The sequence below is a fragment of the Ranitomeya imitator genome, chromosome 1 (genome assembly GCF_032444005.1).
Source record: "Ranitomeya imitator isolate aRanImi1 chromosome 1, aRanImi1.pri, whole genome shotgun sequence".
NCBI lineage: Eukaryota > Metazoa > Chordata > Amphibia > Anura > Dendrobatidae > Ranitomeya > Ranitomeya imitator.
The window spans coordinates 95,109,438-95,134,781 of NC_091282.1; the positions used below are offsets into that span (position 1 = coordinate 95,109,438).

A 25,344-nucleotide genomic window follows, 5' to 3' on the forward strand; every position below is an offset into this window, starting at 1 on the left:
TTGCTGCGGGGGGCTCAGGGAAGCCCGCAGGGAGCCCCCTCCCTGCGGGAAGCTTCCCTATACCGCCGGCACATCGCGATCAACTTTGATTGCGGTGTGCCAGGGGTTAATGTGCCGGGGGCGGTCCGTGACCGCTCCTGGCACATAGTGCCGGATGTCAGCTGCGATAAACAGCTGACACCCGGCCGCGATCGGCGGCGCTGCCCCCGTGAGCGCTGCCGATCGCGCTGGACGTACTATCCCATCCGTGGTCATGGGGGCCCACCCCACCTCGACGGGATAGTACGTCCCATGTCAGAAAGGGGTTAAAAATGGATAGCACGTAGGTGTCATCTGAATTCTGTCACAATTTTTCACTTACCCATAAGGCTTTCATTACCAATTTTTTTTTATCTGCCACTCGGATCAATATCGGACATATCTCCACGGTTTTCCATGGACCACTCAGTCCGAGGAAAAAATCTGACATCTGAACAGCTCCAAAGACTGTCATAGGTATGAGCGTCAAAAAAACAGCACTTGTGTGTGAAAATTGACATGTGAATGAGGGCTAATGAAGAAATGGGGACAGAAATACAGGCATTTAAGTAATAAAAATGTTCCTTAGATGTGTCCATATCCTTTAGGGCAGGTCAGCAATGTTTGATTGGTGAGGACTCACTGAATTAAGAGGCTGCAGCGCTTTAGTATTATACAGAAGTGAGTTATTATGGAAAGTGTTTTGCTTCAATAATAACATAACATACAATTAATAACGGCTTTAAAGACTGTGATTATAATAATCTAGGGCTTGAGTGAGTTACTTCTTATAAGGTGCTACTGAGTTATACAGAGATTCATTCATATATTGGCAGGAGAGCGGAAATCTGTAAACCTTGCATTAAATGGCATCTTGTTACCCAAGAATGCTCCTAATATCCGGACATCCTCACGACATATTATTCTGTATATTATCTCATACCTCATTAGTGGATCAACATGTTTGCATCATCTAGGTACCACATTTTTGTTGTATTATAGAACATACAGAAGAAGGTAGTAGGTAATTCTCGTCACATCCATCCACAGAATAAAATGAGCTACAGATTAAAATGGTTAAAACAGGAACTGAAGCGTTTCTGGTGTACAACACCCTTATTCAAAGGATAGTTATGTATAAGGGTGTCAATGTACACCAGAAACGCGTCAGCTTCTGAGGTTCCTGTTTTAACAATTGAAATCTGTAACTAATAAAAACTTTCGTTCTATTATCTCTATAGATGTGTTGACAATTACGTACTACTTTCTTCTATTATGGCTGTAATCACCGGCAGGTACGGCACCTGCCAGATGGACGCCAACTTGAACTGAAGTTTCCTTGATCTTCAACATGGTGAGGTCCTTTCCTCCCCCACCCCTTCTCTATCGGGTTCTCCATAGAACATAGAGTGGTTAATAGCAGAATGCCGTTCTCAGCCAAATCCATCAAGCCTCCTACGTTCTTCTGAGCGATCATCAAACCTCAATAATGATCAAATCAAAATTTTATGTGACCTGACCACAGAACCATACAATAAAACAAGATCACAGAACTAATCTAGCCCCAGACCCCTAAATTAATTCAATCTTTAAACAGGAGCTCTAAATACAAACCATAGATCAAACCCCTATATTTAGTAAGACATCAGAACCCAAAATTAATCAGACCCTAGACCAGACCTCTAAATTAATTCAGACCAGAGCTTTAAATTCGAGTTCCAGACCAGATTCCTGTCTTTTGCTCCAAGGCTGTTTCTCTGCTCTGGGCACCAAGGTACAGTACGTCGTTTTGCTGGATGGTGTGAGGACCAAGTGTGGGGAGCCTAGACTTTAACGGGAACCTGTCACCAGAAATAACCCTGGATTAATCACGCTCTGAGTATACAGAGAAAGGTATTAAAATATTTAAAACAAAAATGGAGCACTGTTAAATTGTGATTGCTCTCCTTTCTCACTACCAATACTTCCCCGCTGGACCTGGTCATGGCTGCAGCCTCTGCACCGTATAGAGAGTGCTGTTTCTGCAATCCGGTAAAATGCCTTTAAAATGCAGGATATTGTTCTTTAAAACATTTTCCCCATTGTTCTCCACCCCCTACCTTCTTTTGTGATACCTGCACAATAGGTGGCGCTATAAAGTTCTAGTCCTCTTACCCTCTGAAGAGACAATTTGCACATTTAATTTCCTAGAGGATCATGCATGGCCTATAAGTCTCCTCACTCTGACATGCGAGGCCTGGTTTGTCACTCTCCACAAGGAGAAACGCTACCCCTTAGACCCCTGCACACATGTGAAAATACACTATGAACCTGGAAACTTGAACAATTAAGCATTTATTTTCTTCCACAAGCTCTCGTGTTTGCACTATACTTAACAATAGCACCTAATGTGATTATTCATCATATATCTGTCAACAAGTTAAATATCAACTTTCCTTTTTAAACTGCAAGATATCTAAATATTCAAGGCGAAATGGGGCTTTAGTTGGAAAAAAACCAAGAGTTCTCAATCTTTTCCATGTCAATAGTTGGGGCAGGACAGGGACACGAGTGGGGCGTGATGCAACAGCTCTATAATTTGCAAGACGTAATGCCACAGCCCTCTAATACATGATGAATAGTTACTTACAGCCAAAATCATACTCCCATCCCTGATTTGGGTAAAGTTTGTGGCAAGGTGAACAGAGGTGCACACACTACTTGTCAGATGCTCCTGATTTATCAGAAGGCGTGCACCTATTAATGGATCAGGAACCTCTGACTCCATCATGGTTTCGGTGAATTGAGGCCTAGATTTTTTGCAAAATTATACATACATTATTTTATATAAATCATATAGAAAAATTAGATGTACGGTAGATAACCACATAATCTTTGGGGTAAAAATTAAACTTTATTGATAAATCATAAAAATGGTACATACAAAACTAGCCAAAATTGGAACACATACCATAAAAGGTTAAATAACTACATAATAAAGCATATTTGGTCTGACAAAAATAGCTAAATTGAAATAATCATATGCGAATTTATAGGACCAATAAATAGTAAAGTGTAATAGTATTCAATAAACTCAGTGGTCCATATTTCATATACTGTATATATACCCATTTTAGGCATCATACTAAAAACAAACAAAACCAAAATGGTATAGAATAATAAACAACATGATTAATTTACCAAAACTGGAGTGTGGTATCAAGTGCCCCTACGCGCGTTTTGCCACCAAAGCCTTCTTTCGGGGGAGTCATATATTATTTTATACAGATTTATATACATTTCATACAGAGCATTTTCTGTTCTTCAGTTTCCTGCAGTCACTATTGCCTCATGCTTTTAAAAAGGAGAAGACACTAGTGGTAAAACTCCACAGAGATTTATCAAGGTATACACAGCGTTCCCATCTTTCTCCCTGCATTTACAAGTCACAAGGCTATGGTTAATGTTTGGGTAGAAAAATCTTCCAGATCACACAGTTAAATAAATAAATAAATTATATATATATATATATATATATATATATATATATATATATATATATACTGTATAGTCCATCTAAGTGTTATGCAAAGGCCATTATTTCATCAAAGAAAATATTGCTAATGGAGAATGACGTAAGCAGCGCTCAATTAAAAACCAGCCTAAATTGTGAGGAGATAAGACTGCGCAACTCAGTACCGAACACTGTAGTTAAAAAGTACAAGAGACAAGAGGCATTTAATTTAAAGACAAAGTCTCTGTAATTAGTTCACATGTTCTCATTTGTACATGCTCCTACCTGCCCTTCGTTACTGCATTTAACAAGGGCGATTTTATTTTATTTTTATTTCTGCACTGCGCATGAATCTGGACTTGTTAGAGGACCGCAAGGGCCCCAAACCTTTTATTTGCTCCGAAGCCGCATTCATATCCAACAGGTGATGATCGTTTTGAAAGGTTTTTACCACTAAATCCACTGGAAAGTTGATAATTAGTATTTTGGGTGGTGGAGCAGAGGTGCCAGGGCTCAGGTATTTAGACAATTGTCACAATTTTTATCAAGAATGGATGGTGGCTCGATTGTGGGGTCAGGCTTATCTCCAGTGGTAGCTTGGTTAGGGTATGTTCCCACGGTCAGTAAACGCTACGGGTTGGACGATGACTACATCCGAAGCGTCCAACCTGCAGTGTCCAGATGTTACATCATAGTGGAGGGGATTTCAAGAAATCCCATGCCCACTATGCGTGCACAGATGCCCATGGATCACCTGCGGAGACGGACATGTGGTGCGTCTTTTCAGGACGCAGCATGTTCACTTATCTTGCGGAGACGTGAGTCTCCGCAAGATAAATATCACCGGTACAATGTATTGGGCGTGGTGATTCCGCACAGTTAAGTGAACACATGTGGAATCACCTGCGTTCAAAAGCCGACAGAGCTTTGCACGCAGCGGACAGATGCTGTGTTCAAAGCGCTGCCGATTCCTGATCATGGGCGCATACCCGTATGGTCGCCCATGACAATGGGGGGTAGTGAGGCAGCTGGGACGGTGGGAAGTAGTGGGGGGTCTCTACAGGTGTGTCGGTCCAGACTGAGAAGGACAAAGCGAATGCAATTAAACATGATGATAGGGCAAAAGGTGCGGTATACGTATGTTTTGAGGGGCCATTGGTGGCACATTTAAAAAAAAGGTAATTTGGAGGGATAATTATCTGTAGATATTTTTACTTCTGCCTCTTGAGAAATTTAACTTGGTTAAGGGTAATAAAGATGATAGTAATAAGGAAGAAGAGGAAAAGTGGAGGTGGCATTTGATACCGTAGACGTTTGTCAATTGGTTGCAGGCATTAGCGATCCTAGCGAGTGTGATTGGGGAAAATTTTGCTACTTGGACTCTATAGGGGAGGCACACTGAACTTCTGGGGAGCAAGCATGGCTGAGATATGACGAGTAGTTCAGGAAGAGTAAAGATGTGCGGACGAGCATCAGAAGGACATAGGGCTGTGCTTGAAGGTAATGGCTTCAAGGTATGGGTGATCCTTTCTCGGGGATACAAAGAGTGGTAATCACTCATCTTCCTCAGTGGGAAGAAATCAGGGAGCACAAGGGTCCGAGGAGAAACCAAGGACCAAAAAAATACAGCAATGTATAGTACATATAAAAGCCAATTTAAGACACACAGTACACCCCTTAAAAATTGTCTAGATCAAATCAATGGCAAGTTCCCAGAGACCCAGATACAACAACAAAAAAAGCAGACAGAACCTGAATGATCAATTGTAAGTATGTGACTGCAAACTCTACAGTGGTGTAAGGTGCCAGTTACACGAACTACAGGCCAAGAGATAGTCATACTCTGGTGTCAACTGCTAGGTACAGGGCTCTGACCTCGGTGCCAGGTTTACTTTAAGGGTTATTGGTGGACAATAGTTTCTGCAGCTGCCAACATCTCGGAGAGCCACATGTAACCCCCGAGTGACTGCAGTAAGAATAAGTCATGAGAATAACACCTATCCATGCTATGAGATCACTGAGTTATAAAACAATGGTGCCAATTCATCAAAGTTTATACGTGTAAGAGCCTTGAAAAGTCACAATATTTTGCGACATTTGGCATTTTCACGCCAATTAGAGTCAGCTCTGCCGAAATGGGTATAGCTGGTGAGGAGCCGCAATGGGACATAGCCAAATCTACCCATCCAATTCATCAAAACTGACAGCATTTTGCATGGCTGAAATGGTACAATAGTAGCATTTCTGGAGCGGCGTATGGATGAACACGCCACTCAGAAGAAGCGATTAATTAGTTGGAGGCCATGCACCTCTTAAATAATTGTACCCCATCAAAACTAGCAGAGCTGGAATGTGCATAACGCCAGTCTTCATGAATCTGCCTCAATAACTTCACCCTTATTTAGGTTTTAGTTCACTTATTTACTTGATATTTTAATAAATACATTCAGATAAAGGGCAACGACAGATGACAGCTGAAACGCAATACAAATAAATACAACTGGTGCAATTATCTTCATGTCTAGAGTCTTTCGTTCAGCTTCCATTGACCTTCATTGTTTATTAGCATTTGGGTAAATGGTCACTGTCGTTTCAACAAACTATTCATAAATGGACCCCCCAGGAAGAAGCTTAAACGCATAACGCGCGTCGGGGCCTGGACTTCATCTGCAAGTTATTACTCTACTCTTCTTACTTGTTTACCTGTGTTAAATCTCCACTTTCGGTCCAGTGTTCAAATATTGTATATCAGCATTTTGCAGTTTAGCACAACGTTTTGATCTTTATATTTTGTCCATTACTTGAGACTCTATAGCAGCACTATGCACTTTGGCACTGCACAAGCACTTTAGTGCTCTAGGTTTTTTTGACCAGATGAAATAATTGCTTGATATGAATTGAATGTAACAGTATTTTGCTAGTTATAGACTTTTTGTGCATTGGTTACACATGGGCTAATTACCAATATGTGGGGATATACGGTAAGTCAAATTGGAAAGATTGGTTTATTTATTACACATATTGTTGTTCTCAACCCATAGGCATGGCAATATACATGAAAGTAACTTTTTTGGTATGAGAAAACAGTATATCTATGAGTGGTTACATGTCCTGCAGGTGCAGTGTTTGCATTTATTCTCCCCATTTTTATTTGTTTTTAAACAATGAATTTTTCTAAATAAAGTTGGAATATTTTTTTTTAAATATTTGTAACAATAACTTCTGTTTACATGTAGGTTTAGTTATCGAACTGGAAGCTAGCAAGTGATCTAACTTCAGTGCTGGATTCACAGCCGCACAGATCAGTACCACTCTGTAATCTCCTCCTTGATGCTGCTGCTTGTCTCTGTGCTACAGATAAAGTAGAGTTTGAACTTACGTCTCTGTATCATGTGTATGAGACATATCATAGCAACTGGTCTCCACTCGCTATCTCAGAGATAACAGAAATTCTGACCAACCTCTAATGATAAAAACAGACACCCTGAGCAAACTCTGATGACACTCTGATCAAAAACACTGATGAAACTAGGGCCATTTTTTAAAAACAAAAAAGCAAGGAGGCCTTATGTGTTTTGCGAAAAAAAACACTGATGTCTGAATGAGACCTTGCATCACCCAACATCTGCAGTCTGTAATCAAATCTTTAGTCCAATTAAAGCTCAAGATAATTTAACTTATATTACAGATTTGGGTTCACTTTATGGATCTGTTTCATCATATTAATTTAATCATCACATCGCGGCCCAGACAACACAAGGCTACACTATAAAACCAAGGGTGTTGGCAGACATCACTGCACATCTCATCACACCCTAGATGACGGGGGCATTAACCACCTCATGATCAAAACATTTTTCACTCATTGGTTAAGAAGTTGAATTTATTTTTTTTCAGACTATATATACCCTGCTCTGCATACCCAATTTTGACAACGATTTGTTTTAACCTGCCATCTGAGATACCAAAGTACATAACACAAATGATGTCGCCATTATGCCAGAATCACATGTACAGTTTTCAATGCAGTGTTTGGTAGTTTTTGTTTTCATCCAAAGCAGAATTATAACCAAGGCTAAAGCCAAAATTGCTGGATGCTCAATTTGCTTCCAATATTCGGATCACATTCGGCCATGCAAGTCAAAGAGTGCTTGGAAAACATTTGGACTGCACTCGGATGACATCTGAGCGTGGTCTGATTTCCACGGACTGACAGAATGGAGATGATGGAGAATTTTTTTTCTCCATTATCTCCTCATCAGACAAAATCATGTCACACTATGATCACACTGTGATAGAACTGCGATCAGAGTTTGACCAGTCTGATTAGCATAAGCGGCCACATGCCCAATTTGTCCAGGGTAAACAATCGCAGCATGAAAGAGTGGCATCCAATAATGGATGGCGCTCAGCAATTCATGTTTCTGAGTGTGTGGAAGACATCGAACCGCACTTGGATGGTAAATGAGTGTGGTCCCATTGTCATGGACTGACTGGAGACTTTTTTATGTTTTTACATCGTCACATCTGAATAAAATGGATCCCACTGTGATCAGAGTGTGTGGGCAAGTGAAGACGCCCGTATGTTCTCCATCTGAGAAAAACAATTCGATTATGCTAATCAGACACTGATCAGAGTGAGATCTCTTTTTCTTGGATGTGGATAATTAAAAAGAAAAGTTTATCATCTTCTCCAGTCAGGGAGTCCTTGAAAGTCTTACCACACTCAATGGTCATCCAAGTGCGGTCTGATGTTTTCCACAGACTCATAGATAAGAATGGGCGAGTGCCATCCAATTATCGAAGGCAAATCGGGCATGCTGCGGAAAACAAAATTGGACATGTGCACTGCCTCATTGGTCCGAGTGTGATCTGATGTTATGATGGATCAGACTCGGTTCGAAATTACAGCTGTGTGTACGAGCTCTGATTAGCATAACTGAACAGAGAACGTACAGTCGTCTGCATGAGCCCAGTACCTGCTATGGCCACCATACAATGCACACAGCTGAGCGACTTCTGTTGTACGACGGCCCCTTTAAAGAGCTGACCGTCGTCATGTCGAAAGCCAGATCCCCACTGATATGACATTGATCAAAGTCCCCGAAAACTCCAAAAGCCTGGAGATTTTCTAATTTATTTAATACCTCGTTGGGACCTTCTTATGATAACTCTTCTTTATTGCTGAACAATAAGTAGATTTCTATGTTAAATATGCTGAATGTCCCGTACTTAATGTTCCTACAAGGATTCTGGCCATACCTGAAATCTCACTTGGTAGGTGTCCTGCTGCTGAAGTGAAAATTACATTCTAATGAAACATGGCAGAAAAAAATCAGATTGGCTACCGAAACTGCCGAAATCAATCAAATCTCCAGAGACAGAGAAAAATAGGACGATTTAATGAGAAACCTCAATGAACTTCCAGCCTCTCTCTATGACACTGTATCACAAATTTACTGCAGCCTGACCCTTGTTCCAGAAGGGAAATCGCGCACATCTCATATCTTTCTCAATTTTTATTTCCCTGCTGTTTAGTTCTAACTCAACCTCATGGTTTCCTGCCAATTTCTATGGGATGTACAATGTGCAGCAAAGTGGTCTTATTACTTTTTTTGTAATGTAATGTACTTAGGAAGGCCACTTTGAGAAGAAAAACCCTATTCCGGAACACCAATTTTGATAGTAATTTTGGGTGGTCGTCTTTAAAGGGGCATCACTGAAACTATTTGCGCCAAATAGACATCCTTTAAAAAGGCACGTACCTTACTAAATATCTTATAACGTCTCTTATATTGGGTACCATTTCTTAATTACTGTAAGTCATAAAGATGCATCTCTCCGAGTCAGGAGGAACTCCAGTTGGCACATCTGGGCACGGGACTGCATTTAGCATGTGTTCATTCATGGTATGTTCACACCGGCATCAATGTTGACGGCCCCAATTCATCAAAGCTTTTAAGCCGGAATTTTTGTGTAAAACGTCTCAAAAGGTCCTTACGGTCAGTCAGAAGTTGGGGTCACAAGATTGGGACCGGAGTGATGTAGGGAAGAGCTGAAGAAAGAGGCTGCTGTGTATCATACTAGCGGCAGGGCCTTTGATGGTGCTTTAATTATAATGACACGTTAATCTCTTATCGCATGGGTATGTGGGGAGGTTTCTGGCATCATAACGGAGGACGAATCTGTACGGGGTCATTGGAGCATCAATATGCACAAGTATACAGTTGACTTCAGTTTTCCGTTGCCAACGTGTTTTGCCAATTCTACCCTTGTAGAGATGTGACTATGTGTAAAAAAAAAAGTTGCTCCTAACATGTGAACTTAGTTGGGCACAACTCATCATGAAAATTAGAACATCTGATATTATGTGATTATTATTGGCCAGAACTTGTAATCCTCTAGATCTGACTGCCCAACGCTCAGTTGGATGTTAGCATGTTAGGATGTTAGCAGAAAGAAAGCACAAAGTAAGAATAATGGGTAGAAAACCAAGGACCAGCCCATACCCCGCATGTTCTATGCAGGCAGGTTGGTGATAAGTATTCGGAGCCTTGCTATTCCTAATGACCTCTTCAGAACATTATGAGACATTACTCAATGAGATCGCAATGTAGAAAAAGAGTAGACAGCTAAAGTCAAAGTGATTACTGGCGAACCATGCACCCTGCTGTCATAACTGATCATCGTATACCGGCCAGCGAAGGCTACGATACAAGAAACTAGTCACTGTGAGCAATAAAATGGAGCGTAACACGATCATTACCAAACGCAATATTGCGCTAGATATTACAAGCTAAATGGAATGGGGTATTGTGTGGGAATAAAGAATCTGTGGTGCATGATGTAGTGAGTAGAAATACGTATTTTATTACAGGAGCACGAAATCGTAAGTGAACCTTTTGGAATTTCCTGGACTTCTCCATTGATTATTGCGAGGTCTGATTGTTATCTAAGCCATGATTATAGTCACAATCTAACAAAGTAATAACAAACAGTTGTACCATTTATGTCTTTCACTGAGCATGTTGGGTAAACATCCACAGTACAGACTGAATAGTAAGTGAACCCGTGTAGTATTAACTTCTCCCAGAACTAGTAGGCAAAAGGTATTTTAATTAAAGGGACAAGATTCACAGGATTCACAGATACTTAGCTCATTAAATAGAGGCGCACAAAGCCTGGATACTGACAAATCTGTCCTTAGGGTATGTGCACACGCTAAGTATTTGCTGCAGACATTTCTGCTCCTAAAATATGTCTTTTTGCAGTAAAAATGCAGCGTAAAATCCACACTTTTTGGGCCCGTTTTTTACTTGCGGTTCTGATGTGTTTGGAAAGGGTGAAAAATGCTGAAAGAATTGACATGCTGAAGGTCAGAAACGGCTTAAAATCTGCAAGGAAAAAATAAGCAACGTGTGCCTGAGACTTCCGGAATCTCATTCACTTGGCTGGTACTAGGAAATCCTTCAGTTTTGGTGGCAAAGCGCCGAAAAAACATGAGAAAAATGCAGTAAATACCGCATGCCATACCGTTGAAAAGGTTGTATACTTTTCTATCTCCAGAAGGGCACCGCTCCTCTGCCTCCCAGCGTCTTGCTTGTTGGGGGCAGTGCATTTCTGAAGATTGACAGTTTGGACCATGTTCATGATGCCAGTCCGAGCTTTGCGTTCTACCATGCTGCTAACAGTGGCAGCTTTGCTTCTGCAGAATAGAAGGGAAGGAACACTGAACTTGTCTGCATCCAACGATCGGGCCAGCTCCGGAGCAGTGTTTACAGACTTTAAGGCTATGTGCACACGTTGCGGATTCTCTGTGGATCCGCAGCGTTTTTGAGGTACAGAAACGCTGCAGATCCGCAATTGATTTACAGTACAATGTAAATCAATGAAAAAAAAAAAGTGCTGTGCACAGTTTGCGGAAAATCCGCTGCGGAAACGCTGCGGTTTAAAAGAAGTAGCACGTCACTTCTTTTTTGTGAATCTGCAGCGTTTTTGTACCCATTCCATTATAGAAAACTGCAGGGGTAAAAAACACAGCAAATCCGCAAGAAAACCGTAGCAAAAACGCACAAAAAACGCTCTGGAACCGCACAAAAAACAAGACAAATCCGCAGGTGCGTTTTCTACCAGGAGAGGCAGAATCCGCACCAGAAATTCTTAAGCCTAAGGCTACTTTCACACTAGCGTCGGGCTCAGCCCGTTGCAGTCCGTCGGGCCGAGGTTACCGACGCTAGCGTTGTTTGCGCCGCACAACGGGTGCAGTGGATGCAGATTTTCATCGCATCCGCTGCCCCATTGTGAGGTGCGGGGAGGTGGGGGAGGAGTTCCGGCCGCGTATGCGCGGTCGGAAAAAGCGGTCCGTCGGCAGCAAAAAACGTTACATGTAGCGTTTTTTGCTCCCGACGGTCCGCCAAAGCACGACGCATCCGTCGCACGACGGATGCGACGAGTGGCAATCCATCGCAATGCGTCGTCAATACAAGTCTATGGGGAAAAAACGCATCCTGCAAGCACTTTTGCAGGATGCATTTTTTCTGCAAAACGACGCATTGTGACGGATTGCAGTTAACGCTAGTGTGAAAGTAGCCTAATCCGCAATGCGTGCACATAGCCTAAAGCATAGACAGTTGCAAGCGTGAGCCTAGAAAACTGGCTACCTCTGAGCGCTGGCAGGTATTCTAGGCAATAACAAAAACTGAAAAAGGGAAATATTAATGTAAGGGTGCTCGCATCCGACCAGCCCTGCAAAATGGGATTCGGGTGTATGACTTCACCACACACCTCCGTCAAGACCGGTGAGAAAGTCGCCAGTCTTTATTCGGGACTATGGGCCATAGACTATAATGGTGCAGACAGAGTGAACGTGCACTCCGACATGCATCATTTTTGGGCATATACACCTACACCTGAGTAACCGCCTCCAGTAGGCTTAAATACCCGAAAATAATGCACGTCAGAGAGCACATTCACTCTGCCGGCACCATTATAGTCTATGGTCCCATTGGCGCATACGATTTTCTCACCAGTCTTGATGGAGGGGTGTGGTGAAGTCAGACGCTCCTGATTCCTGTGGCACAACAGAATATTTCTGGTGTAGGGAATGCTGCAGCTCATCATAAATTAGACAAACTGTGGCTTCTCACCCCCAGGACACCCACTCCCGTTCTGCCCATTTTGGTGGTGCTGGGAAAACAATATTAAAATGCAAAAAGTTGCAGAATTTTTGCACAACTCCAAGTTGCAGCAAAATTTGGAAACTTTTCAAAGCAATTTACGCGCGAATTTTGGCGAAATTGCATGGATGAATTGGCGCCAAATTATTTTAGGAAAAAAATACTATTGTAGATTTTAATGCAGTTTTTGAGCCACAGACAGAAGTGGGTTCAAAAGGGACTGGAATTAAAAGGGAAGGACTTTGTCCTGCGGGATCCCTAACTAGCTTTGTAAATAAAAACTATGCAAAAAACGGAAGTGTCTTTAAAAAAATATCTATATATATAATTGTCTAAGGGTTTTTCTGTCTGTCTGTCCTGGAAATCCCGCGTCTCTGATTGGTCGAGGCCGCGACGGGCACAGCATGGCGACGATGATGTCATAAAGGTTGCCTCGACCAATCAGCGATGGGCACAGTCTGCCGCGAATTCGCCTCGACCAATCAGCGACGGGCACAGTATCGACGTAGATGTCATAATGGTTGCCATGGCGACGATGTCATAAAGGTTGCCTCGACCAATCAGCGACGGGCACAGTCTGCCGCGAATTCTGGAATCATCATTGTCCATATACTACGGGGACATGCATATTCTAGAGTACCCGATGCGTTAGAATCGGGCCACAATCTAGTAAATACATAATTTGTGAGTCAGAAAAACTAGGGCCAAGAAAAAAGTGTTCACCTTTGCACATACTTTTACACTTTGGATATATCTAGCAAACTGACTAACTGTCCTGGAACCAGCAGGACTGTCTTAAATTGGCGGATATCTGTTAGGAAGTTGAGGGCTAGATGCCGATTTACCAGTTGCATCTTTTTCCTCAGGCCACAGATACTGATGAATAGGACGGTGGAGCAGGGAGCTGACAGGTCCTTCTTTAACCGTTCAATCTTTAAAAAGACTGGAGATCCTGTCGTGACTTTCAGGTCACAGGATTTTTTCATGTCGCGTGACTGGCAGCAGAGCAAGACATAAGCAAGTTCTGGATTAGTTATGCTGGTGTGTGTGTTAATGTACCAGAATTGTGGGTCGATGTACCAGAATTGTGTGTGCTGCTGTACAAAAATTGTATGTGTTGATGTACCAAAATTGTGTGTGTTGATGCACCAGAACGGTGTGTTCATGTACCAGAATTGTGTGAGTTCGTGTACCAGAATTGTGTGAGTTCGTGTACCAGAATTGTGTGAGTTCGTGTACCACAATTGTGTGAGTTCGTGTACCACAATTGTGTGAGTTCGTGTACCACAATTGTGTGAGTTCGTGTACCACAATTGTGTGAGTTCGTGTACCACAATTGTGAGTTCGTGTACCACAATTGTGTGTGTTCGTGTACCACAATTGTGTGAGTTCATGTACCACAATTGTGTGAGTTCGTGTACCACAATTGTGTGAGTTCGTGTACCACAATTGTATGAGTTCGTGTACCACAATTGTGAGTTCGTGTACCACAATTGTGTGTGTTCGTGTACCACAATTGTGTGAGTTCGTGTACCACAATTGTGTGAGTTCGTGTACCACAATTGTGTGAGTTCGTGTACCACAATTGTGTGAGTTCGTGTACCAGAATTGTGAGTTCGTGTACCACAATTGTGTGTGTTCGTGTACCACAATTGTGTAAGTTCGTGTACCACAATTGTGTGAGTTCGTGTACCACAATTGTGTGTGTTCGTGTACCACAATTGTGTGAGTTCGTGTACCACAATTGTGTGTGTTCGTGTACCACAATTGTGTGTGTTCGTGTACCACAATTATGTGAGTTCGTGTACCACAATTGTGTCAGTTCGTGTACCACAATTGTGTCAGTTCGTGTACCACAATTGTGTGTGTTCGTGTACCACAATTGTGTGAGTTTGTGTACCACAATTGTGTGAGTTCGTGTACCACAATTGTGTGTGTTCGTGTACCACAATTGTATGAGTTTGTGTACCACAATTGTGTGAGTTCGTGTACCACAATTGTGTGAGTTCGTGTACCACAATTGTGTGTGTTCGTGTACCACAATTGTGTGAGTTTGTGTACCACAATTGTGAGTTCGTGTACCACAATTGTGTGTGTTCGTGTACCACAATTGTGTGAGTTCGTGTACCACAATTGTGTGAGTTCGTGTACCACAATTGTGTGTGTTCGTGTACCACAATTGTGTGAGTTCGTGTACCACAATTGTATGAGTTCGTGTACCACAATTGTGTGTGTTCGTGTACCACAATTGTGTGTGTTCGTGTACCACAATTGTGTGAGTTCGTGTACCACAATTGTGTGAGTTCGTGTACTACAATTGTGTGAGTTCGTGTACCACAATTGTATGAGTTCGTGTACCACAATTGTGAGTTCGTGTACCACAATTGTGTGTGTTCGTGTACCACAATTGTGTGAGTTCGTGTACCACAATTGTGTGAGTTCGTGTACCACAATTGTGTGAGTTCGTGTACCACAATTGTGTTAGTTTGTGTACCACAATTGTGTGTGTTCGTGTACCACAATTGTGTGAGTTCGTGTACCACAATTGTGTGAGTTCGTGTAACACAATTGTGTGTATTCGTGTACCACAATTGTGTGAGTTCGTGTACCACAATTGTGTGAGTTCGTGTACCAAATTGTGTGAGTTCGTGTACCACAATTGTGTGAGTTTGTGTACCACAATTATGTGTGTTCGTGTACCACAATTGTGTGAGTTTGTGTACTACAATTGTGTGAGTTCGTGTACCACAATTGTGTGAGTTTCTGTACTACAATTGTGTGAGTTCATGTACCACAATTGTGTGTTTCTGACCTGTGTACAGTATATGTTGATGTTGCAGAAATATGTGTATTGATGCAGCACTGATGCATGTTTGTTCCTTTAGTCCTGTGTGTGAGGGGCCATCATACACTATGTGTAGGAATATACTGTATGGGCATAACACTGTATGTGGTGGGCACTGTGGGGGTCATATACTATGTGTAGGAAATTGCAATATATGGGGGGTACCAGACTGTGAGTATAAATGTACTATGGGGGCATAATACTGCATATAGTGTGTACTGTAGCAGCATTATAATGTACTGTATGTTAGGGGCACTGTGGGGCCATGACATGAGGTAACCAGGTACGGACTGGGGCTGAAATTCAGCCCTGGCATTTGAAATCACACAGGCCCATGTTATCTCCATCTCCAAGCACCAGATGGGATATATCACTAATATTACCCTGGATAGAGGGAAAACAAGATTTACTGCAAGACCAATATGTCTGATAATACCGTGGCCTACTGGGGTAAGTGACGGAGTCAGCGACTTTGTGCTCAGTCACAACTCTTAACAGTATGGGTGTCCTGATAACACAGATTTTGTTAACAATGCAGCAGCAAGGCGGCCCACAACCAGACTGGCCCTTCTGGCATTTGCCAGAATTGCCAAATGGCTAGTCCGGCCCTGGAGGTAACATACTATGTAGGAACACAAGAAGTATAGTGAGGATTGCTACTTCCAATAGGTGGCACTAGAGTTCTAGTCCTCTTCCTCTCTGAAGAGACAATTTGCATATGTAGGAAGACGGTATATAAAGGACGGGGCAAATTTAGGGCTACTAACTATGCTTAAAATAAGGATGGACCCTGTAGTTTGTGTCCATTTTGCTTATCCTATAAAGCTGGGAGGTATAGATATATAAGGCCGTAAAGATTGTACCGTAGTTTCCTGAATGCAAATTACCAAACCAACGTAGTACAGACACTGAACAAACAGGAAAATCTGGGAGACGTGAATCCAAAACTGCTGCAGGTTATGATAGTGCAGTTACACAACTAAAAAAAAAGCTGCTTAAAGTGAACCATTACCTTTAAACAAGCGGCGGACAGGGATTTCCTGACACCACAAAAACATGGATTCAAATGATAATATTCTGGCAGCCACCGAAGAAATTAACCAGCACAAAGGTGAGTATTCGCTGTAGATTCCTAGCTAAATAAAATGCATTAAACCCTAAAATGCTCTGAACAATATACACGTGCGGAGCGCATGAGACCTGGCGTATTAGTAGCATGTTTACATAGAAATCTCATTTGTTTTTCCTTCCATTATACAATTAACATTATCTGAAATATTACATTATCCTATCTCTTGTTCCTCTCATTAGGAAATAATGAGCATAATGTATTTAATGTAGAATAAAAAGACTTCAACTATGTTAATGTCTCATTATGTCTAATGAAAACACATCGTCAGACCAATGCCTTCATTTAAGACTAAGGGTGGGATTACCCTGTCCGTCTTGGGGTCTTACATGACCACCATTTAGCTACGTGTTTGACGATCAGTGATTGTTTAATTGCCGGTCTAGACGGACAGACCACACTTCCCATGCACACAGAATATTTGGTGATATATGGACTGTCATTTTTCTCGGCAGCACAGGTCTACATTACACAGGACCTTGTGCTGCCGAGAATGATGATTTAACGAATTATCCCAGCTGACGAACAAGTGTTTTGCTTACTGGATAGGTCAAATCTCCTATTTCCCAAAATACATAGTAACATAGTAACATAGTTAGTAAGGCCGAAAAAAGACATTTGTCCATCCAGTTCAGCCTATATTCCATCATAATAAATCCCCAGATTTACGTCCTTCTACAGAACCTAATAATTGTATGATACAATATTGTTCTGCTCCAGGAAGACATCCAGGCCTCTCTTGAACCCCTCGACTGAGTTCGCCATCACCACCTCCTCAGGCAAGCAATTCCAGATTCTCACTGCCCTAACAGTAAAGAATCCTCTTCTATGTTGTTGGAAAAACCTTCTCTCCTCCAGACGCAAAGAATGCCCCCTTGTGCCTGGGGCCGCGCGTGCGCAGATCGAGTGCTCTGCTGCACGGGGCTTCAGGAAAATGGCCGCGGGATGCCGCGCGTGCGCATTAGAGATCGCGGCGGCCATTTTCCCAAAGCCGAGTTTGCATCTCGGCTTTGGGAAAATGGCCGCCGCGATCTCTAATGCGCACGCGGCCATTTTCCTGAAGCCCCGTGCAGCAGAGCACTCGATCTGCGCACGCGCGGCCCCAGGAAGATGGCCGCCCCCACCGATGACAGGGGCAATAGCGCAGAACACGCGCTTTTGCTTCACGTGCGCGCAGGGGATTAGGAACTCTGGACATGCGCACACCACTATGCCACCAACGGAAAGCTGGGGAAGAAAAGAGCGCTGTGAACACGCCCACCTGACCAGACCAGCCTGATTGACAGGCGAAAACGGCGACTTTGGTAATGTATTTCTCAGCATAGGTGGGGAATCGGGGTACACTACATACACTATAGTAACGCACAGCGCAGGCCCTATTTAACAGTATTTATATCTCAATCTCAAAAAACGGGGTGACAGGTTCCCTTTAATGAATATGTTGAAGAGAACAGGTCCCAATACCGACCCCTGCGGTACCCCACTGGTCACAGCGACCCAGTTAGAGACTATACCATTTATAACCACTCTCTGCTTTCTATCACTAAGCCAGTTACTAACCCATTTACACACATTTTCCCCCCAGGCCAAGCATTCTCATTTTGTGTACCAACCTCTCGTGCGGCACGGTATCAAACGCTTTGGAAAAATCGAGCATAAAAATTGCGTCGTTTGGCTAATAGGAGTAGCATAAAAATATAATGGACTGATCATCATGAGTCCACTTTGGTGACATTGACACGTGCTGCTTTAGGTCAGAATCACACCACTATATTTCGGGACGTGATGCAAGACAGAACCTGAAAACTCAGCCTGCAGCCTGCAATGACTCCACTACCATCTCATGGAATTAATGGTGCTTTAAAAATAAATAATAACAAAAGGATAACAAAACAAATACAAAGCCTAAAGTTAAGGAAGAGCGCGTGAAGAGTGCACAGCAAACCAAACAGACAAGTGACGCTCAAACCTTGTCTTGATAGAGCAATTGTGATTAAAAGCTACACCATACCAGATGAAAAGAAAAAAAAAATTCAAAAAATTGCCAAATGATGTCACACGTCTAGTAAATTGGAAAGGAACAACCTCCAACCTAAGAGTTACCTATTAATACATCGTATTAGGCATAGCCTTCTCTCACACCAGTAAGGTCTCGTTCAGACATTAGTTTCTTTCATGTAAAGACAAACGGATAGAGATTCAACAGTGATAGTAGAGTTTCGTCAAAGCGTTGTCACAGTTTCATTTGTTTTTTCTGATGGAAAAAGAAAAGTTTCTCCACCTTCTCCTTTCTATCGGTTCATTAAAAACGGACTCTATACAGATGTTATCAAGCTGTCCCAATTTTTTTTTTACAGATACATAGACTTGCATTTTGATCTTACATTCCGATCAATAAATTCAGGCAAGTGAACGACTCCATAGACCCTCATAGGTACGAGTGCTATCCGTGCAAAAACAGCACTCATATGACAAAAACTGCAGTCTGAATGAGGCCTAAGATTTAATACTTGTTGGTTTCCCAGTTGCAGAAGACAAAAGACAGAAAAACACATAGGGACAAGTAGTGGCCTTAACTAAGATTCACACAAGCTACTTGCCCAAGGCAGATTTATGAGAACCCGGCATGGGCTTTTATTTTTGGAGCAAATTAAAGGATGGTAGTGGGGCAGTTCACTCCCTCCAGTCTGGGTCTTACAAGTACCCTATGGCCACATATTCCATTTGAAAATCCTGTAGCAAAGGGTTGGGGGTCAGTGTTTGTTTTGCAAGCAGCAGAGCAGGTGGCTCTGCAACAGCCAGCTTGTGTGAGGTAACACAGAGCCAAGAGAAGTGAATGCCTGGCACCCCTCAGCGTAACATGGTAGTGCAGTCACCCACGGCAACCAGTCTCGATTACGGATTGTTTTGACGCCCCGGCTGCGATCCAGAGGCTACCGTATGCTGTTCATTTTGTGTGAGTTTTTGGATGTTAAACATGTTTGCTTTGAACTTTCCTGGGTCACTGCCTCATTACTGCACGGTGTGGACACCGCTGCACAACTGTTAGATTTGGAAGGGACCTCTGGGGTCATCGTGTCCAACCCTCCATCTCAGACAGATATCTGTCCAGCCTCTGTTTGAATACTTCCATTGAAGGAGAACTTACCACCTCTCATGGCACAGTGTTCCACACTTTGATCACCCTCATTGTCACAAAATTTTTTTCTAATATCTAATTTGTATCTTCTCCCTTTCAGTTTCGTTCCATTGCTTCTCGTGTTACCATGTGCAAATTAGAAAATCCAAAGTAATCCAAATGAGTATCCAAAGTAGTTGCCATGGGGCACAACATCCAAGGATGTCTATCTTCAGTCATAAGTTAATAGCCATCGTCAGGTCAAATGTGTATTCCTGCAGCTCTCCTGAGGATTCTACAGTTATAAGCTTTTTTATTTAGTGCTAATTTTAATGGTCTTTACTAAGGTCTTGGCACGACTGAATTATGCAGTGGAGCCTAAAGACACACCCCACAGGGGTCAAGAGACCCCATTCTCCTAAAATTTATGGGGCCTGCAGAGATGACTGTGTGCCACCCCTCTTGTCTTTGTCATGGAATCTACAGGCAAACAGCCACACGGAGCCAAGAATTTCTGTGACCAGATGGTTGGGGACCACCCGAATGGCATAGTGGGCTACATATAGCCCCAGGAGCCACATTTTGTGCACCCCTGACTAAACCTTTGTAGAAATGTTAGTATGTGGTTCCCGTCATATATTTCAGAATTAGTTCAAGCCTTTAATGGACAAACTGGTAAATACTCCTGTAATGTACCAGATCCATGTTTGTGCAGTATATGATGGTCCCTGAGAAGCGTATTTATTTTATTCAGGTTATGAAAATCAGGAATCTTACATCCCTGAGAATAAGATTAGCAGAAGGGAACGCTACAGAGCAGCGTCTACAGGAAATCATAGATCTCACACCAACAAAAGGACTATTATACTTCCCCCTTTTTCCCATTATGTTTTTTCACTTTTTTTGTTCCTATTTTCTTTAGTATTCTCATATTCCCTTCCCCCATCTTCACATTTTTAGCTTTTATATTCACTTCAGGCTCACCCTTATCGTCTCCTACTGTCACTTTTCTATGGAGGTACGAGACATACACTCTCCTAGCTACCATCCACGATGGCGGCGCCCGTGCTCTTGCAATGATCTTCTACAAAATGGCTGCCAATGGTACACATGCGCATCGCAATTTTTACGTCACGTCGCTCCCTCGGCAGTTATCGATCTAAGTATTGTGCGCATGCTCCATGACATCATTGGGTGCGAGTTCACACGCATGCGCCACAATCACTGACTCCTTTCTATCTGTTAGGGTTGGCAGAACGCACCGAATATATTTATTAAGTAAGATTGGTGCGTTTGCCACCCGGGATCCACCGTGCAGGAAAGAACCTGCTGCTAAGTAAATGGCGGCACTATATGGTGGTACAATGTGAATACACACACGGGTTAACTTCACCCTGTGTGAAGGAAGCGAACCCTGTTAAGTCACAGGGCCACGGTACCGCACACAAGAGCGCAAGCAAGGAGTCACCGAGCTCAGTCGCAAGACTTGGGATCTGAGTCCGTCTAGACTACTTGCGCTCGACACCGCTAATGGGGTGTCAGCGTAACCAAAATAATAATTAAAGATGCCGAGAGTGCATGCGGTGCCGCACTGGCGGACGCAACTAACCACCCAGGCTTGGGTCAGGAAAGCGCTGTGAAAGCGCACGGCGCCGCACTGGCGGTCACAGCAATTAGACGCTATATGGTGTGTAACGTTCTGGTGGCTAAGTCGGGTGCTAGATAGCAATGATCCACCTTCCGTGAACAGTCATCCAATAGGGAGGGGATTTTAAAGAATGACTTTCACTCACAACACACACACGTTTACAAATGTATACTAGCGCATGGCCGTGCGGTCATGCGAAGCTTATATAGCTGCAGTACGTTCAGGACCTTTCAAAGAAGGACCAATGGAGTTGCAGCAGTACCTGAGCATGTGACCCTAGATCTCCATTGAGAGATCTTGCCCTGGGCATGCTCAGTGTGTGCAAAGCAGGACTTAGTCCCAGAAAAGCCTGCTCGCTGCAGATCAGTGCAGGGTACAATAGCAGAGCCTGGAGAGGCAGTAGTAACCCTTTGCACAGTACCAGTCTCAGTGAGACGCTGGGAGCGACGTCTCCGCTGAGCAGGCTCCACTGCAGCCGATGCAGAATGGGAGACCGCAGCAGACACGGATCGAGATTCCCCCTGTGCAGCAGAGGAAACTCGACTCCTAAGACTATTGGAGCATATTTAAGCCCTTGAGGTTGGACATTCCATCTACCCTTTCGATAAAGCAGGTTTGCGAAATGCGCGTCAGGGGCTGCAAGGAGCGTGACAGCGGTCCAGACCTACAACAGGTAAGCAGAAATGATCTCTACTGGCAGCGCACACTATGCACTTTATAACTAACTATATCTATTATCTGGTGCAGCATCTATATACGCTCTAGTGACTCTGCTTCCCCAGGTCTTACTCTGACCTACCCCTATACCCTCTCCTTGGCTACGACTATGTCTCCTCCATATGTTTTCATTATATTTTGCTATGTGTCTTTAGTTTTAACATGTTTGCATATTTTGTGTCAATTAATTTCTGGTGGTTTATGACTTACTCCATTTTTTTCTTAGTTTTGCAATATTATTGGGAGTACTCCACTTGTGTTACTATACCCCTTCTACACGTTGAGGATCATATAAAGAAAATGTAAAATAAAAAGCACTAAAATAAAAGAAACATAATAGTATAAAATCAAAAATTGTATTCGGGATGAGTAGTGTATAATAGCCATGTCTCGTCAAACTCAATCTGACAGGTGCCCCGCCCCTATCAAAGTGTATCAAAATGTGTAACCCCTCCCCTCCCCTTGTCTGACGGCTGGTATCCAGCTGTCCCTCCTTGTTTGATTTCCCCTTTTGATATAGTTTAATATAGTTTAATTTGTTGTAGTTTTGATATTATTCCCGTATTTTGTGGAATAACACATGTTTATAATTATAGCCTAGTCGTGTATTTATTTTACACGTGGTTTATAACACCTTTTTCATTTGTTTTATAATAGATTTTATACGTAGCCCCGAGTTTGATTCTGTAAGCTTTTGTTTTATTCACAGTGTATCCATATAGTGAATAGGGCTGATGTTTCTGTATGCAATCCTACATCCTGTTATGTGAAAAGTATTCTCAAACACTAACTAAATGGTGAACATTACCTAAATTAGGTTAACTGTGGGTCAGAGGCTTATAGCACCTAGGTCAAGCAATTGTTGTTGTATTTGCGTACCCCATAAATGTTTATTCTCACAAACAGAAAAGTTATTGTGTCCTGAAGATGGCATCTGAGGTTATTTGTTTTTTGTATTAGCTTTCTCAGAAAACAGCTGTGTTATCTGAGGGTCAGATATTTTTGTACAAACTCATGCTGTTTGGTGATCTTTGTGAAGCAGAACTTTGTTTTATAACACATTTGTACTTGTATTGTACCTGAATTGATATTTGCTTTCTCTTTTTTGTGTCCTGAAGATGGCATCTGCAAAGTTATTTGTTATCTACTGAGGCCATTGCAAGTTGTGTTTATTCACATTGTAGCAGGTTTTATCCTTGTGGCTGCCTTATATACACAGAAGAGATATGCACCAATGTCACAACACAAGTTATAATATGACCCAATGTTACAACACAAGTAAGAAGCGGCGTGTTTTATACGAATAAAAACCAAAGACACGATATTGTAAAAAAAATTTAAAAGATTTATTTCTCACGATAAAACAACAGCTCAAATTTTAAGTTAGCTAACAGCATGATGCTGACAAATGCATCTTTGCTGTATCTGATAACGACACGATGAACAAATAACGGCGCCTGAAAATCTTGATGTCACAAAATCTGATACGGCTCGATCATTATTCTGCATGTCAGACGTAAAATTTTGTAAAATCTTCTTAAATGGAAAGCCTCGCGCTATATGGTATAATACATATATGCAATAATGACCGCATACACTGCTATACAAATCTTGAATTTGTGCGCTCTGATAACAATAAGAATAACAATTCTTGTTCAGGAATGTCACAAAAGCGCGTGGAAAGATAATATTATCCGCACGGAAGCCGTAACTGTCAAAAAATATGCCCGTCTTATCGTCGCAGAGTACGATTAATATCCAGTGGCGACCAGCTTGATTTGCCGGGTCTGTATTCACAATATATGCCGCGGGTCTCTGAGTCACTCTTTCTTCCGGAAGCAAATCACACGGAAACACACCGGCGAATATGCGGTCTGTATAATTATCGGACCGCGCTACAACTGTAAGCTGCAGACTGTCCATCGTTGCTTAATTAAAATCGTACAAGATCTCTCGCCTGTTATTAATTTCCAGAATGGTGTGGTTGACTGCAAAGACAATCATATTTATCGTGTGGGGTGTCGCTATCGCAAAGCGGACTTCAGCACGCAGATTACCTGTTTTAATGAGCGAGAAATGGCCTCCAGGCTCTTGATCAGGCGATAAATCAAAAGCAAATAGCGTGAAGCCAGCCATAAATTCTTCACGATCTATCGCCATGGCACAATCAGCCTTTTGCTTGCCCGATATATGGGCAAGCGCCATATATTCTCTGATGGCTAAATCAGCATTAAAATTAGGATTATAAGGCCTCGCGGGTATCTGCTGACCATCCAGATATAATGCCGCGTGATTGACGTGGTAGTGGTGAAAGTCCAGTGGGTTTTTTGTATAAGAACCGCTGAAGCCCTCATTATCTACAAACCCCAATATAACAGTTTTTGGTATCTGTCCTAGGAAGAGGTTCTCGTGGTTCGTGATTCGTGTCCCTGCGGCGATGCTGTACACTTTCAGGCATGTTCGGTCAACAGCGTACTTGGCTGTTGCTGCTAGGAGGGCCTGGCTGTGGCCGATTCGGACAGCCGGTGATACCTGCACTCTTTTCACATAGAGAGCCGCCTGCGAGATTTGTACCTTCAGCGGCTCGGCTTCTGCGGACATGAGGCAGAAAGTATCCTTATTTCTTGACAGTTTAACCTTAAGGTCAAGGCCGTTCAATATTAACTTTGGCTGGTTAAATATATCCCCAAATATGGGTCCCAAAAGGTCGATGGGTTTTGAGCGAGAGGCGGCACTGGCTCTTTTGATAAATCCCGCATTTGCGCCATCCAGGCGCCTGTCATTATGATGCCCCGCAGTGTCTTTATAGAACAAACCGGCTGTAAATTGCGATGCCAGCGTCTGTGAACTGTAATTTAAAAGGGTCTCTATGTAGGCTCTATAGCTGTAGAGATTGTCCGATTGTGAGATAAGTCGGTCTCCCAGAGTAATATCGACCTGGTTAAAAAGAGTGGCTAGAGGGTAGTTTATGAGCGCCACACGCGCACCATCGGCGATGGCCGTATTATCATGCTTCACGATGCGACAGCTTATGTACAGTAGCGTGTTGTTCAGATCATAATAATAATCACCACTACCAGATATGTAAAACTCCAACGGTCCATTGTCTGACAGAGCAGCAACAGGCTGTACTTCTACAAATAGAGATTTCTCGATACTTGTTTGAGTCGGTGGTACGGCAAAAATATCCAGTTCAGATT

At 42.6% G+C, this 25,344-nt stretch overlaps 1 protein-coding gene across 2 annotated transcripts in view; it reads right to left on the reverse strand.

The window, feature by feature from the left end:
* PDE4D (phosphodiesterase 4D) overlaps positions 1 to 25,344 on the reverse strand; it is a 1,251,030-nt gene that overhangs the window by 931,831 nt on the left and 293,855 nt on the right. The window lies entirely within an intron of this gene.